Source organism: Electrona antarctica, assembly GCF_951216825.1.
Source record: "Electrona antarctica genome assembly, chromosome: 23".
In the NCBI taxonomy this organism is placed as follows: Eukaryota; Metazoa; Chordata; class Actinopteri; order Myctophiformes; family Myctophidae; genus Electrona; species Electrona antarctica.
In genome coordinates, this window is record NC_136804.1 from 18,465,896 (window position 1) to 18,482,544 (window position 16,649).

Here is a 16,649-nt window from a genome sequence, read left to right on the forward strand (position 1 = left end):
AGAGGTACGGTTTACAATGATTGTTAGAAGGACAACACAAAAAGCCCTAGTGGCTGTGAGAAAGTGTGCATACTCTTGGATTAACAGTATTCTGGAGGATCAAACATATACAGATAAGAGTACCATAGGGTTCCTTTAGGAACGCATTTTATTTTAGGGGAGAAAAATACTCACCATGGGACATGGAATGAATATGGAATTTAAAAGAGAGAGAGGGAGAGAGAGGTACGTCTTCACCTGTGGCCATGCCTCAGGGTTCTAACTTGGACATACATATTTTGAGGTGATGCAGGGTTTATGTGTGTGATGCGGAGGCAACACCCACATACAACTTGGGTCACACATCTTGAGGAGAGACGTACAGTACCCAACAACGGATGGACATCTTGAGGAGAGACGTACAGTACCCAACAACGGATGGACATCTTGAGGAGAGACGTACAGTACCCAACAACGGATGGTGTGACGCCATGAGGAGTAGAGTTCTCAATCTCTGCCCGAACCCGGCCCGGCCCGACCCCGCCCGACATTTTCGGGTAGGGCCGGGCCCAAAATGCACGATAATTAGTCGGGCCGGGCCGAGCCTCGGGGCTCTGTGATTTTTTTTAATTTTTTTATATAATTTTATTATAACAAAAATAACAATTCTGTTGTTTGTGTAATGTATTTATTTAATATGAAGAGGGCTGAGCTGGTGAATGTTGGCGATTAACTTTTACAGTTTAGGCTATTATACTATATGTGACTGAAGGAGGAGGCGGCGATGATCAGCAGCAGGCAGCAGCGCACCAAAGTGACAGAATAGAACGGTGGTTGTTGAACTTGCTACCGCTGGCTGGCCTCTGGTTTGCCAACCAAATGAGCTGCTTACTGCTCAGCATCAACTATATAACTTAAGTCAACTTGCCATATGCTTAAATATTTTATAAGACCATCGATTTATCCGCAATAGCTCGTTTTGGAAACGTCGGGGCTTAACGAGACACTGCTGTCTCGTTGAACCCAGCTGGGTGAATAAGCTAAATTAGGCTACCTAATCAACGGCAAATGCTCCATATAACTATGAAAGCGCCTGCACGTAATATAGTTACATGATGACCAAGCAATGTTACAGTCACACTGTATAGGCTACAGCTATTTGGTTTACAAATCGTATCGCAGCGCGCTGTAGCCTACAGCTATTTAATTTCCCCATCGTAGCGCAGCGCGCCTCGTTGTGTGCCCACTGCCCAAAATAAAAGATCTGCAAGCTGTCGACAGACTGATGTTGATGGTTTGTATGTCTGTTCTTTTGGTTAGGCAACGCACATTACGCGTGGTATGTGGGTTTGAGAGGCAATGATTAATGTAAACTATACAGTAACCTAGTAGATTATAGCCAAGTTGTCATAATATTGCCAGTAGCCTATTGGACATAATTAACTGCGTCACTTCAGAGGATCGCTGCTACTTTGATTCAGAAGATGTTTACTCACCCCTGGAAATTGCTGGAAACCATTAGAATGTTGAAAATGGAACATTATCAGCCAATTGACGTGAGTTACATAAATCCTTTATTTCGGCGACTAGACTATAAGTGCGTTCTCTGACACGGTCGTCTCAATAATCCACGGCGCCGCGGCCATATAGTGGCATTTTTATTTTTCCTTTTTTTCTCTTTTTTTTCACTCGGGCTTTTTCGGGTTTTCGGGCCTGACATTATGGTAATTGTTAGGGTCGGGCCGGGCCTCGGGCGACCCAGTTGGGGTAGGGTAGGGCCGGGCCTTAATTTTCAGGCCCGATGAGAACTCTAATGAGGAGAGACGCCATGAGGAGAGACGCCATGAGGAGAGACGTACAGTACCCAACAACGCATGGTGTGACGCCATGCTGATCCATGGCCTCACATGTCCAACCTGTGGCAGGACATGTGCTGATACAATCGGGCTTCATACGTTTGCAGTGGCTTCTGTCGCCAGCAACGGTAGCCACTGAAACAAATTCTGCACAAAGAAGCTGAGCTCAGCAAGAGTTTGTGTGTGTGTGTGCACGCGCAAATGTGTGTGTGTACATGCATGTAAGTGGGTATGTTCGTCTGTACATGCATTGTACCCCATGGCCCACGTTCATCTGTCTGTGTCCGTTTCTGAGTCTGCATAAACGAGAAAGAGACAGACTCCCGCAGCTCTCTCGTTCACATCCAAGATCTCAGAGGCAGTGTTTCCCCACTGACTGCAAGCCCTTTTATTGACACAAAAATGGACGATCTACAAGCTCACAGCGCGTAAGCTCGTAGATCTGTTGGGTACGCGATGCGGTGCGCAACCGAGTATATATCGCGCATTTACTAACAGCACTTCCACATGTTTAGCTTTGGCTGGCGAGCAAACAAACACGTGTTTGTGATGTTTATTGTCCCTGGCTTGAGGTTTTTCTCCATTGCGCATGCAATTACATCACAAGCCCGCAGAGCACAATTGAATCCGCGCCGCCATCACGGAGGCCCACAGCCTTCCCTCTCTCGGAGTGTACCGAACTGATTGAGGACAGATGCTGCGGGAACAATGGATGACAGGACAGTCCGACTGTTGCTTAAACAGCCCCACGGCGCTGGGGTTTTGTTGGGCTCTTCAGAGCGGAACTGGTCGCGTTGTGTGTTACTGATATGCTAGTGATTGTATTGTAGTCTGGGGTGGTGAGCTTTTTTTCTTTTGGGCTGCGGTTTGTGTGTGTGTGTGTGTGTGTGTGTGTGTGTGTGTGTGTGTGTGTGTGTGTGTGTGTGTGTGTGTGTGTGTGTGTAAGAAGCTCATGCTTATGGTTTTTGAAGCCATTTCAGTGACATATACAATAAACATTAGCAATGTTACAAATTACAGATGTATAGGGTGCAAAGGAAGTTGAAGATCCATGATTACAGACCGTATTTTATACATATCTTTTGAGAAATTGCAATGGAAAAAACATGAATTTGTTTGGTCAGTATTCTCCTAGTGAACCTTAAAACCTGCTTTATGCTTAATTCCGTGCGGGTGTTGTGCACTGAAAATAGCAGATCTACAGTACATGCTCACATGTCATAGCACAGTGTGTTTTTCAACCAGGCTTTCAACTGAGAACCTTTAACCAAGAATTGGAGAGTCTGGATTGGTCCGAGGAGCTTAAGAGCACACTCGAAGAAGCATGGCTTGGCTTCAAAACCAAATTTACATCAGTACTGAACAACATGGCTCCTTTGAGAACCATCAGGGTCAAAACCCGCTCGGAGCCATGGATGAATTCGGACATACTGACTGCAATGAAAGCCAGACAAAAAATGCTCTGAATTTCTAAAATGCAAGTCAAAGCTTGCCAAGAGCTTTGACAGTGATCTCCAAGCTCAAAGCTGGACAACCTAAAAACCCAACAAAACAAGCTAAGAAATGTTGTTACTACCATGGCCAAATCCGCTAAAAGATATCAATGATAAAGCTGAAGAAAACAAAAACAATCCAGGGGAGCTCTGGAAGCTACTCAACAACCAACTAGGCTGCGGTCAAAAACTGAAGGTTTTCAAACATAAACATCAAATCGAACGACACTCTCATTACATCACTGACAAGCTTGATGTGGCCAACTACTTGAACATCTTCTTTACAAACATAGCAACAACGCTGGTTAACAAACTGCCCTCCCACTCTGGGCTCTTTGGTGTAGAGCACATAAAAAACAAGAGAACCTTCTACAGAGATCTAGGTGTTTTAAAAAAATTGTCTATGAACAGGTTGAAAAGTATCTTGCCACTAAAAAACTAATGTATGAATTCCAATCTGGCTTCAGAACATCCCACTCCACTGATACATGCCTCCTCTATTTGAGCGACCACATCAAACACAAGGTCGATGCTGGCAAATACTGCGGCATGGTCATGCTGGACCTCCAAAAGGCTTTTGACACTGTGAACCACTCCATACTGGTTAACAAGCTAAAAGCAATTGGTTTTAATTTGGTAAAACAATGGTCTAAATCTCAGATCAAATGCCTGACTACGGTGTGTAGTGCCATGCCTTCAAATCTGAGGGGGGAAAAGTGTCTTGCTTTCTTTGGCCCCTGGTCGTGACTAAAATTGGCCTTGAAAGTTCCTTTGAGAAGTTTCAAAAGGATCATCTTAAATGTACAGTCCAACACTTGTACATGTTCGGATGTGTACTAGCCTTGGCATATGCCCATATATTTATTTTTTCCTGTTTAAAATGTACATTGTGTATGTGCTCTGTGCACAATTTCTTGCGCCCGGTCACTGTTAGTGTACCATTGTTGGAGATTTGTTGTATACTTTGTATAGGTTTCTTGAGGTATGTCATGGATGTATTACTTGGCTGTTGTGTAATTTGACATGTACGATGTAGCATTGAAGTGTAATTTAGTTTCTGCCTCTTGGCCAGTTCCCACTTGAAAAAGAGACTCAGTCTCAATGTGGTTTTACTGGTTAAATCAAATAAAAGAAGGCCCTTAAAACAAGGCTCCAGACTTCCCAAAACAAACTGGTCAGGTTACTACTCACTCCCCGAACTCACCTCACCTCACCCCTGCCCATTTGGACAGGCTGGAATGGCTTAGGGTTGACGACAGAGCACAGCATCTTGCAATGGGTCTGGTCCACAAGATTCGCTACACCACCAAGATACCCATTTACCTGTCTAAACGAAGTCCACACCCACAACACCAGAGGGAGTTCAACAAACCATGTGCAACCCAGATTCGGCACAAACAAGGGACTAAATTAATTTCGCTCCTATGCCACCAAAATGTGGAACGCCCTACTGTACCAACAGTCATGAAGACATGTGAATCCCTTGACTCCTTCAAACCCGCTCTCAAAGGGCACCTACGGACGGCTGCAATTCGAAGCTGGCCCCCGTAAAATCTGAATGCCCCACCCACCCCTTTTTATCTCCTCTATGATGATTTCCTGTTTTTGGCTATATAGAAGTGTTTATTTGTACGTCTCTAAATGTTATGATGAATTGAACATGGTGGACCCTATTATAAACAAGTGTAATGCTTTATGGTGTCGTCAACAGTTTTGTATTGAGTTGTGCTTGAAATGTACTGTAATTCTCCAATCTGTTAATAAATTCTTCAATCAATAAATCAAAGGCATCCAGTCCAACCCCAATGTTTTGATACTGATAGCCTACTTATAGTGAAACCATCAAATAAAACGATTTGTTTAAAGATATGATTTTAGGCTTGATTACAGCTACCTTTTATTTTCATTTCTTATTTTATTTTGCTGTACAAAAATAAAAAAAATAGCGAATCGACAGATCTGCTACGTTTTGCTATTTCGGTAAATGCTTGCACATTTTGTCTGTGTCAAAAAACGTCCATGGTCACTCGCTACACGCCTAAACTGCACATCTGTCACTACTGACCTAGATGGCTTCAGCATTGTTCTCCTAAATGTTTCTCTCCATCTTCCCATCATCTCTGCCCTTCCCTTTGGCTCTTTCTTTTCGCCTGTGTCAGTATGTCTCACAGCTAGTGTTGATTTGCCGTTTTTCAAAGCGTCCATATGTTCTATGGCCTGTAAACGTCTCGACTTTATCTGAAGACTTTGGACATGGTTCAACGTGCCATGCGGCTTTGCCACGACTGTTGACTAATCCATATCACGCTACAGCGATTGATATTCCTCGGAACAGCTGCAACAATATGGAGGAAACGAGAGTACATGCGGCCTCTCAACTCAAATGTGTAGTCATGTGTATCGTGACACAATGACAGCTTTTTATTTGCCCTGCATACTTTTCCAGACTTTTCAGAGCTACGGAGGAATTCTCTCGTCGTTTCACAGCTGTATCTTTTGCCCTGCAAACGTCGACAACTCTCGGGACCAAAAGGGAAGGCAATATGGGAAGTGATGGAGGGTGCGCGTCTGTGAAACATGTGTGGTCATATTGGTATGGGACCCAGCAACAGCTTTTCAACAGACTTTACCACAGTGGTTCTCAACCTTTTCTGGATCAGAGCCCATTGGAAATCTCAAAAGCGTTCGCAGCCCGCCCATCTGAACACTTAACACGGCAGCCCACAGATTGGCATGCAATATCCCACTTGCAATTTCTTCACAGCGCTGACCCACAGGTTGAAAACCACTGCTTTACCAGACCTCGGCAGGAACCCTCTCTCTCCATCTCTCTATCTCTCTCCACCCCCCCTCTCCCTCTCACTCTCTCTCTGGAGACCTCTATGGCCTTTTTCTCACAGGGATCTGATAATCGCCTTAACCTGCTCCACAGCCTCAGCATGTCTCCTGTCACAAGATGCTAGGCAGATTGCAGTGTGTGTGTGTGTGTGTGTGTGTGTGTGTGTGTGTGTGTGTGTGTGTGTGTGTGTGTGTGTGTGTGTGTGTGTGTGTATTGCTATACTTGTGGGGGCCAAATGTCCCCCAATGTATAGTAGTGCATGTGTGTGATAACCTCTTGGAAACATTAATATGATGTGTGAAACTTCCAAGTTATGTGTGTACATGTGCGCGTACACGTGACTATTGCATGTCGGTATGTCTGTATTATGTGCGTAGGTGTCTGCGTAGGTGCGCTATCTCTGTGTCCGTGTCATTTATCTATGTGGGACAGTCACGGCAGACGGAGTGAGGGCACGTGTGAGCTGGGATCGTGCCTTCTTACCCCCACACACACACATCTACAGTCTACACACATACACACACGCACCCACATGCAGACTCCAGAGTGTGGGAATGTGTCATCCGATATCATACCTTGATCGGGAGGTGTGAGTGCAAGAGAAATCCACAGAGAGACAGAGAAAGGCGGCGGAGAACGAGAGGAGGAAGAGGGCGTGTCTGACAGACGACAACAACGTGAATGACAAGAGCGTTTAACTGGAAGTCTCTCAAGGAGAGTAGTCACTAATGAGTGCAGAAAAGCGACGTACAGTACTGCATACAAACGCTATTGTACTAATGTACTAATGTACTGTAACAGTATCCGACAGAGTGCTGAAGTCTTTGCAACGTTAAGCAGTTACACCATGCTCAGGTGATTCCCTCAGTGCAACGGGGACAAAACTCCACTAGTTCCCGAGGGGAAATTTGGGAATGGCTACAATACCTACGAACAAGAATAAAACTTGAAAGCTCTTGTGTTGACAATACAATGTTTCAAAGGCTTTCGCTAGCTTCTCTTACCTTGAACTCAACCCCCCCCCCATCCCCCCATCCCCCCCCCCCCCCCACCCCCACCCCCTGCTTCCTTCTTTTTTACACCCTCAATTAGCCTCTCTGCATTCATGTAATTTTAAGTTGAATCAGCGCAGGGGTATGCCGATGCTGTTTTGGCACCTCATACCTTCCCTATTAAGATACTTTATGTAGGTGTCCCCTTATTTTTGGCACTCCTTATAGTTCCAAATTAGCAATTACATTCTTCTCACTTCATAAGAGGGCACAATCCATAAACACCAATAACAGAGTACAGTTTTTCCAATATGATTCTGGGCATAGACGTAGTGACTGGATTCGCCATCCCAACATGCACCGCACTAATGCGCTTCATGCATGCGTTTCCTTTATTTTGGCAAGGAGGTGTAGGACTCCTGAGTAAGCAAATCAAACTCTGCAAACATTTCATATTCTCTGGATGTCTCAGAGGAGTCATATTCTCCACATTTGGCTGCATACGGCGGAACATACCGCATATGATGCGTGGCGATGGCTGGAGCTCCACCCTGGATGACCCCTGCATGGTCGTCTCACAGCTACAGGAACCTGGCCGTCTGAAGCAGCTACTCAGAGTCTGTCACCTGGAGATAAACCATGATAAAAGTCCATTATTCTTCTTCAACGAAACATCTCACTTTAAGTCCTATACACTGTACAAGTCCTATACACTTCATCCTCCGACAAATAGGGTAAAGAGACGATCAGCGCTATTTTCCCTATTCTTGACCATTTCAGATTTCTTCCTTTTTGAAGCGGCAATAGCCGGCCGCTCCTGAGCACAGCTTTGTGTGTATGTCTGTCCGTATGAGCACGGAATGTGCTCAGCTGATTGGCTGAGCACGTAATGTGATGTATGATGACATTCTCATCATCATACATCATCATCATGTTAAGAGGCGCCGCTCACTTCACACGAGTGTGATTCTTTCAAACCCTGGTGTCCCCCCAAAAAGTTTGACTTGAATAAAATGAATTGAAACTGAATTGATCCGATTTGAAAGAGAGATGTGGAGAGTGAATAGGACTTTAGTTTGCGTTGGGTGGCTAAAAATTTTTTTCCCTGGAAGTTCTTGTCCCCGGTGGTCCCTGTGAGGCAGCCAGTACTCCTAATCCACAGTGAAACCTTCAAAGGAGAATGTGTGTGTGTGTGTGTGTGTGTGTGTGTGTGTGTGTGTGTGTGTGTGTGTGTGTGTGTGTGTGTGTGTGTGTGTATGTAGGGGGGGGGGTCTTTGACAGAGGGCTTACGTAATCGCTCATAAGCACCTTTTTCTTTTCTGTCCTTATCAGCCACATGGTGCAGATAAGGTTTCATTATCCATTATGTCTAAATATACCCAAGTAAGGTCCACCCCTCCCTCTCTCTGTCTCGATCACCCTGTCATCCTCTTGAATGAATTAGTCTTCAAATGTGATTGATTGTCTTCAACAACTTTGTTGCCAAATATTATGATATGTTATTGTCATTATTCCGACAGTATACAATTCTCTCTCTCTCTCTCTCTCTCTCCCCCCCCCCCCCCTCCCTGCAGATCTACAGTAAACTACGAAGATAAACGTTCGGGCAAGCGGCCAGACGTGACATTGGCGAGGAAACATTCAATTATACGCGTCCCTGGAGATGTCGAGACAAGAGGAATCTGGAATCTGCCTCCAGTGAACTAGTGACTGTCAGATATGTCCCACTATATATATATATATATATATATATATATATATATGTGTGTGCGCGCGCGCGCGCGTGCGTGCGTGTGTGTGTGTGTGTGTGTGTTCAGAAAGCTTGCATACGCCCCTGAGAGACCTGAGCCAAGGAATGTGTCCTTGATCACAGATTGTGTGCATCTGGGGGGGGGGGGGGGGGGAAGAGAGAGACAAAGACAAAGGACCACCTTGCTGCCGGGGACTCGCCTTAGAAATCAACTTCGGTGCCAAAACTTGTCGGCCGTTATTTTAATAAGCCACACTGACTTTGCTCCTTGCCCAGCTTGCTCTGGAAAAAGGGCAGTTCATCTGTGCAGCAGATGCCTCGAGTCATTCCCCGTTCCCGTTTTCACTTTTATTTATCCTGGGAAATTATTACAATATATTATTTTGCTAATAGTGCAGGTTATTTTTTTCTTTAATATTATAGACCACTTAACCCTATGTACTTAGTTGATCGGGGTTACCCAGGGCCCTGAAGTAGGTCTGCTCCTTTCTTCCCCAAACACTGAAACAAGAATGGCACAGTATTATACTAGCTTGTGTCAAGCTAAACCCCTTACTGTCATGACTCTTGCATGTTACTAAACATTACCAAACATATACAGGTATATAAGAAAAACTGCTCCTCGGAGCACAGGCCTCCGCCAGGTCAACTAGTTTATTGTGGGCCAGAAATATTCGGAATTGGCAAATCAGGATGGAATATGAAAAATCTGACAGATCAGTTTTGATCACATGACTATAGAGATAATGTAGCCTGGCTCCAGCCCCTGAATTGCTAGCCACGCCCATTTTAAAATATGCCTCCTGTTGGCACTATAACAGGCCAATGTGAAACATTTGGGGCACAGGTTCTGCTGTGACATGCCTATATATGGGCGTATTGAGTACATACAGTATAACAAAATGACGTCTCCCCTGACTGTCGGCAGTGTTTACTTAGTTTACTAAGTTGGCAGCAGAGGAGTGAAGTGAAAGGCTTTGAGGGGAGAAGTGAAAGATGGTTTCAGGTGTCAGGAGGGATTTGTGACACGAGCAAGTTAAAAAATGATGATAAAAATCAATTATGTTTTATAACAGAGTAAGGCAAAATAATCTAGGGAGCATGAAAGTCCACAGCAAATGTCATGGCATTCCAGCCAGTTTGGGACCAAAATGTTGGACAGACAAAAGGACGGATTGACATTGCCATCCTTTACTATAAACAGTATGATAAATTGATAACTTGTTTCTATTTAGAGCAATTACTTTGTAGAAATAGACACTTTTTACAGATTGCTTTTTAAGTCCCCATTTTAGGCTATAGACTATAGAGCGGAAGGAGCCTTGCCACTAAGAAGGTATTACATAACTTATTCTTACAATTATAGTACAATTCATCTAAAGTGAGTCATCCTCATACAAGGTTATTAGTTCATGGACAGTTTAGAAGATGTTTTTATGATCCAATATGCAGTCAGTGCAAGTTATCAGCTGATGTAATCTGCTGACGATGAATATTTTACCGCCGTGAAAATTGGAACTCCAACTTAGTCAAAACAACAGCATGTCTCATCCCTGTCTGCATCTGCCGCACACGCGCGCACGCACACTCTCTCTCTCTCTCTCTCTCTCTTTGCGGCATCACCCACAAGTGCAACCAATGCAAAACAGGCATTCAGGAAAATCCTGTGCACGTGCACAAACTTGCGTGACAATGCTGCGTCAACTACTACCTCCCCAAAAGCCCACTGCTAGCCGCCACCCCCCACCCAGTTTCCTTCTGACAGTCCGGCCTCGTTGACACTGGAGATAAATCTAGTCAGCATACTGTAGATCGCCTGCAAAGAATGTTGTCGGTTCTTCTATCTCTCGTGTGCCTTTGTGCTCTCCCAAAGTGCCATGTCCCTGAATCAGAAGAGACGCGCGGTGGCTTGTATTTGGAGGCACCGCAGCATGAAGACGATAAGGTGAGGGCAAAACTTGCCAGTGGTGGAAAGTGACCGTGGTACGGGGCTCACCGTAGCGCTGCTACAATGTGGATGCAAGTAATCAGGGCAGGGCATCTGATAAAGAGTGCAATATTTGTATCTCTCTCTCTCTCTCCACCACTGTCTCCTTGTGTGGCCCAGAAAGGGCTCGACTTTCATCCCCCCCCAAATCCTGACAGTGTTATCCACCGATCTCTCACGGGTGGTGTGGTGTATGCATCTGATGCTCAGCTAATTTAATAGTTTTATATTCAAGTCAAGATGATTTATGTTTCTGAAACCTTGTGACCGGCAGCCACCCTTATGCCGGTTAACCTGTCATGCCTTGAATGTGGTTATACACTAATAATACCATCCCCTTGTGACATAGTCAAGCCCATTTTCTCTGCAGAATACACACACATTTTAATTATACACACACGTGTGCGCACACACACACGCATGCACGCACGCACACACGCATGCACGCACACACACACACACACACACACACACAACCACACACACAGGGTTTACCCAGATGCCTCCACCAAAATAACCACGGCCCCATTCTTCACCGACAAATGACATGACAAATCGAATTAATCAGTCGGTTACTACGCGCCACATCCACTCCTTCATTCATCCTTTTTTCCGTTGTTTTCATCCCCTACTTCTTGCCCTCCTTGAGTTCACAGAGTGTGTAACTGAAGCTAGTAGTAATGTGGTCGTCGGATACACAATAACAAATGTTATTCCAGGACATCACTGTCGCCGCTTCGTTCTCTCTGTCTGTGTCCCTTTACTTCCAACTGTTCTGTCTTGCTTTTCTACTATAATGGAAAATATTTCCATCTTGACGAGAAGCTGTCTTGAGAGGGGAGGAGAGGAACAGTTAAAATCTTAGCTTTGAATCTTAAAATATCATTATGTCCAGAAATACCCGAAGAGATTTTGTGTGGAGGGGAAAAGGATGAGCCAAATACAGAGTTACAGACCTCTGCAAGACCCTAGTCACGAAGTATATAAAACAAGGACAATACATGTTTGTTTACAAAATGTTCTAAGAATAAGACAATTTTAACTAATCTCACTGCGGCAAAACAGTAGCTCCTTGTGTCCTCAACGCCACACTTGCTAAGACTGTGTTGGCAGACCTGGGGGCTAGACGCAAGTAATGAAAAGTCAAAGAGAGATAGAGAAGAACAGAGCAGAAGAGAGCAAGAGAGCAAAAAGAAAAACACAAATATGCTGTGCGTCTTGTGTATACAGCAAGTGTGAGCACTACATTCGTATGGATAGGGATGGAACAATGTTGAGTGTTGGCATGCACATACTCTGTGCGTGCGTGCGTGCATTCATATGATTCACAAATTGTGAATCATGTGAATGAAAGAGAAGTAATTTATCATTGTAAATCACAATGATAAATTACTTCTCTCAACACATATTAGCTAATACAGCAAGTATGGCCGGATGTACGGCCTGATAATACAGCGTTGTGATAGCCTACATCAGCGCATGGTCACAGAAAAAAAAAGAAAAACAGAAAGAAAAGTTAAAGGCTGTGAAATGGATGGAGGAAAGAAAAGACAAAGGAGTGATGAAAGAGTGAGAGAAATGAGGAGCAACAGCAACGTTACAGTCTATACTGTTAGATGCATATATACAGTAGTTAGTACTGTGGAGGAAGCAGATAGCTAGACAGACAGATGGAGAAAAGGATGTGGCTATTTAGAGGAAGGGGGGAAATCACAGAGGACCCTAAGAACTTCCTCAATAACCCCAACCAGGACAGGAAACTAGCTCATCAATCACCATCCAGACAGCCAGGACCCCCTGCTCTCTCTCTTTCTCCCTCTCTTTCTATTCTTGTTCCTGTCTGTCTGTCTGTCTGTCTGTCTGTCTGTCTCTCACTCACTTTCAGTCTATTTCTCCTCCATTCTCTCACTTTCATCCGCTCTCTCTCAGACTGACTGATCTGTATAGTTGCTATATGCAGGCTTCCCGTTCCCTGCCTATACCTCCCATTTTCATTCCTACTGACACAGACACAGACACAGACACGCATGCATGCACACGCACACACACACACACACACACACACACACACACACACACACACACACAAAACATCTACAATGTAGAGTCTTGTAGACAAATGCAATTATTGGAGTTCAGTCGGTCTCCAAAGCAGCAGGAGCTCCGAGACACTGACTGATGTGAATCAGATAGTCTGACTGCAAACGGATACCCAACCTCATTGTGTGTGTGTGTGTGTGTGTGTGTGCGTGTGCGTGTGTGTGTGTGTGTGTGTGCGTGTGTGTGTGTCTGTGTGTTAGAGGTTAAAAGCTGCACTGATCCTGGGGGACAGAGAGAGGGAGAAAATAGGATGGAGGAAGACAGGACAAAACATTCAGCTTGTCTTGTCAAAGTGAATGTCAAGAAGGCATTCACTTCGTCTTTAAATCCTACGTGACGGGCTCTATATTTTCCCTCTCCTTTTTCCTCTACACCAAATATATTTGGTGAGGGACTAACTAACCACAGCAGTAGAGAGTATCATATGGTCACCAGTTCACTTACCGGCTCCTGTCTATCTCAAAATGTCCCTGAGCAAGACACTCCATCCCTAACTGCTTTCCCCCCCCCCACCGCCTGAGGTCTCATCATACCATCTCAGCGCTGATCAGCCATCAACTGACTGAGTGAAGCTGAAAGTACATTTCTCCCGGGTGTTGTCGGGCTGCGATAAATCAGCTTGTAAATGTCATCCCATTACAGAACTAGAGCAGCAAGTATAACTAACACAAACATTTGACAACGGCACACATGAAGACAACAGATTTCCAGGAGAAGGAAACAGAAAAAACAAGAATCGTGAACATCTCTATATGTTCAATTAAGTAATTAGTAATTGCACAGCACTTTAATCGAGGTCAATGGGCCGATCTTATGTTTTCAAGCCCTTACGGATATAGCTTGCTAACAGACTTTTATTAAAAACCTTGCATAGTGCAAATTTAAAGTCATTGTGTATTTTGGTCGTTCCCAACATCTTCAGTACAAAATAAACATTGGCGTGTTTAGAAAGCTAAGAATTAGCTCCTCTTACAACAGTGTGCATAACATAACACGACATCCGACTGACTTTGGCCGGCCAAGTCACTTGTTCCTGCTTCACCATTACGTGTAGTTTTGAATGTTGCAGTTTGGAGTGAGCGAGCTGAAACACTGTATTATAGAGTGTTTCTGCACACGCGCACACAGTTACAGACGCATTTAATTCATAGTATAACTTTGTAAGGCCAACCTTGCACACACGCGTGCGCGCACGCACACACACCCCCCAACACAGATGTTCACTGTACTAATGAGCCTACACGGCTGAGGAGGTGGAGGGAGGGAAGTGGTGGTAGGAACGGAGCGAGGGGAGAAAGAGAGGGAAGGTATGGAATGGTGTGTGTGTGTGTGTGTGTGTGTGTGTGTGTGTGTGTGTGTGTGTGTGTGTGTGTGTGTGTGTGTGTGTGTGTGAGAGGGGAGTGAGAAAGAGTTGGAGGAGGAAGAGGAGTTGGAGGAGGAGGGAGGAAGGAGGTAGGAATGGAGTGCTAGGGAGGGACGCCATTAAAAATAATGAGCTTTCCTTCACCTCCTTGTGAGAGCTCTCAGCCAACGGACTCCTCAGCTCCAACGCAGCGGACAGAAAGCCCACTGTACGCAGGCTGCGTTTTAACAGCTTCTTAACATTTACAGTGTGAGAGAAATTTCCAATTATAGACAGCAAGTCATTTACAGTACATGGTACAGACGCTGCAGTGAGCCCTGTCCTGTGTAGGATGACTGTGAGTGTGTGTGTGTGTGTGTGTGTGTGTGTGTGTGTGTGTGTGTGTGTGTGTGTGTGTGTGTGTGTGTGTGTGTGTGTGTGTGTGTCGGTGTGTGTCGGTGTGTGCATACGTTTGTGACTTTCTCAACAAGGTCAGGAAAACGTTGCAAAAACACAGCAGCTGATGGAATAAAAACAAAACAGTATACAGTTTTCAACAGTTCAGCAGTATTTTTCTTTTAAGAACAGCACCTGCTGGATTCCAGCCAAAATGCCTGCAAACAAAATCCCAAAACACAAAAAGGTTCAATTTATTCATTTTACACTTCCATTGAAGAAGTTAGGAGGTTTCATTTTCTGAATCTGTTTCCCAAATTGATTGTGATCGAACTAAATTAACCTTGACACCACACACACACACACACACACACACACACACACACACACACACACACACACACACACACACACACACACACACACACACACACACACACACGTGAGAATAAGTCACCGAGGTATAGCTTGTAAGGATCGGACGCCTCCAAGAATGGCAAGTGGTTGGTATTCACCCTTGCTTTGAGTTGCTTAGCGGCTTGGAACACACATTGGCCATTTTATACACTTTATTAATTTTACACTCAGTGATAGGGAACTCAGTAGCGTCTAGCCACAACAGCTTGGTATGGTATGGAGCAGTGTCTCTCTAACAGGCAAGACAGAACTTGTCATCATTGAAGGCAATCTCAAGTGAGATATCGGGATTCTGGAGCCAGTGGCGATCCCATATCTTCAGAATCTGGGACCTAATGCCATCCTCCAGGATGACAACGCTCGCCCCCACAGAGAGCGTTGAAGAGAATTTGGGAGTGGAGAGGATGGAATGGCCTGCCGTGTCCAGACCTCAACCCAATTGAACACATGTGGGATCAGCTTGGGCATGCTGTACGTTCTAATCTAGAGTGATCAACAGAACCACGTTGGCTGACTAAATCTGGTTGAGGAATGGGTGCATGACCAGCATGAGGAGGTGCCAAGCTGTTGCAGCTGCATTTGGATCTTCCACCCGCTGAGTTGTGTAAAATATAATATTAAAAGTGTAAAAATGACCAATATGTGTTGTTTTTTCCTTATTACTGTGGGAGAGTGCAATGATCCAATCCACTAAGCAACTCAAAGCAAGGGTGAATACCAACCACTTGCCATTATGGCAATTGTTTTGGAGGCGCTACCCACACATTTAGCTGTGTTACTCATTCCACGAAGGCACGAACGCTCGATCCTTACAAGCTATACCTTGTTGTAAAGCTTAAACACAATGTGTGAAGACCTAAGGGTCATGGGTATTACCCCGTGTGACATCACCCGCGTAAACTTTTCAGCACAACTGAACTTACTGCAGTCGGCACTTCAGTGTTCCTCACTTGTCAGTTGTTGAAATATCTAAACTAATAAGATATCATAATAAATGTGTAATATGCATTTCAAAATCTCTGTTACTACCACATTTTAACATCTGGAACGTAAAACCTCAACTTTAAAGAATGCACAGAAGCGTCCAAAATAAATAAATCGCATTTACACACGACTTCAAAAAAGCATGCACACACGCACGCACACACATGCACAGAAGGGCTACATGGTGGAAAACGCTATACTGTACGTAAACAGCTAGAGAGAGTATCGCTTTTTTCAGCTCACACTAATCTGAATGCATTTTGACAGCAGGAACAACACGGTCACTTAGGCTCCGCCAACCTCACTCGACCCTGTTTAACAACACTGTGTACTGCATGTACACTGTCACATCCAGGCCAAGAGGCAGCACTGTGTACTGCATGTACACTGTCACATCCAGGCCAAGAGGCAACACTGTGTACTGCATGTACACTGTCACATCCAGGCCAAGAGGCCAACACTGTGTACTGCATGTACACTGTCACATCCAGGCCAAGAGGCAGCACTGTGTACT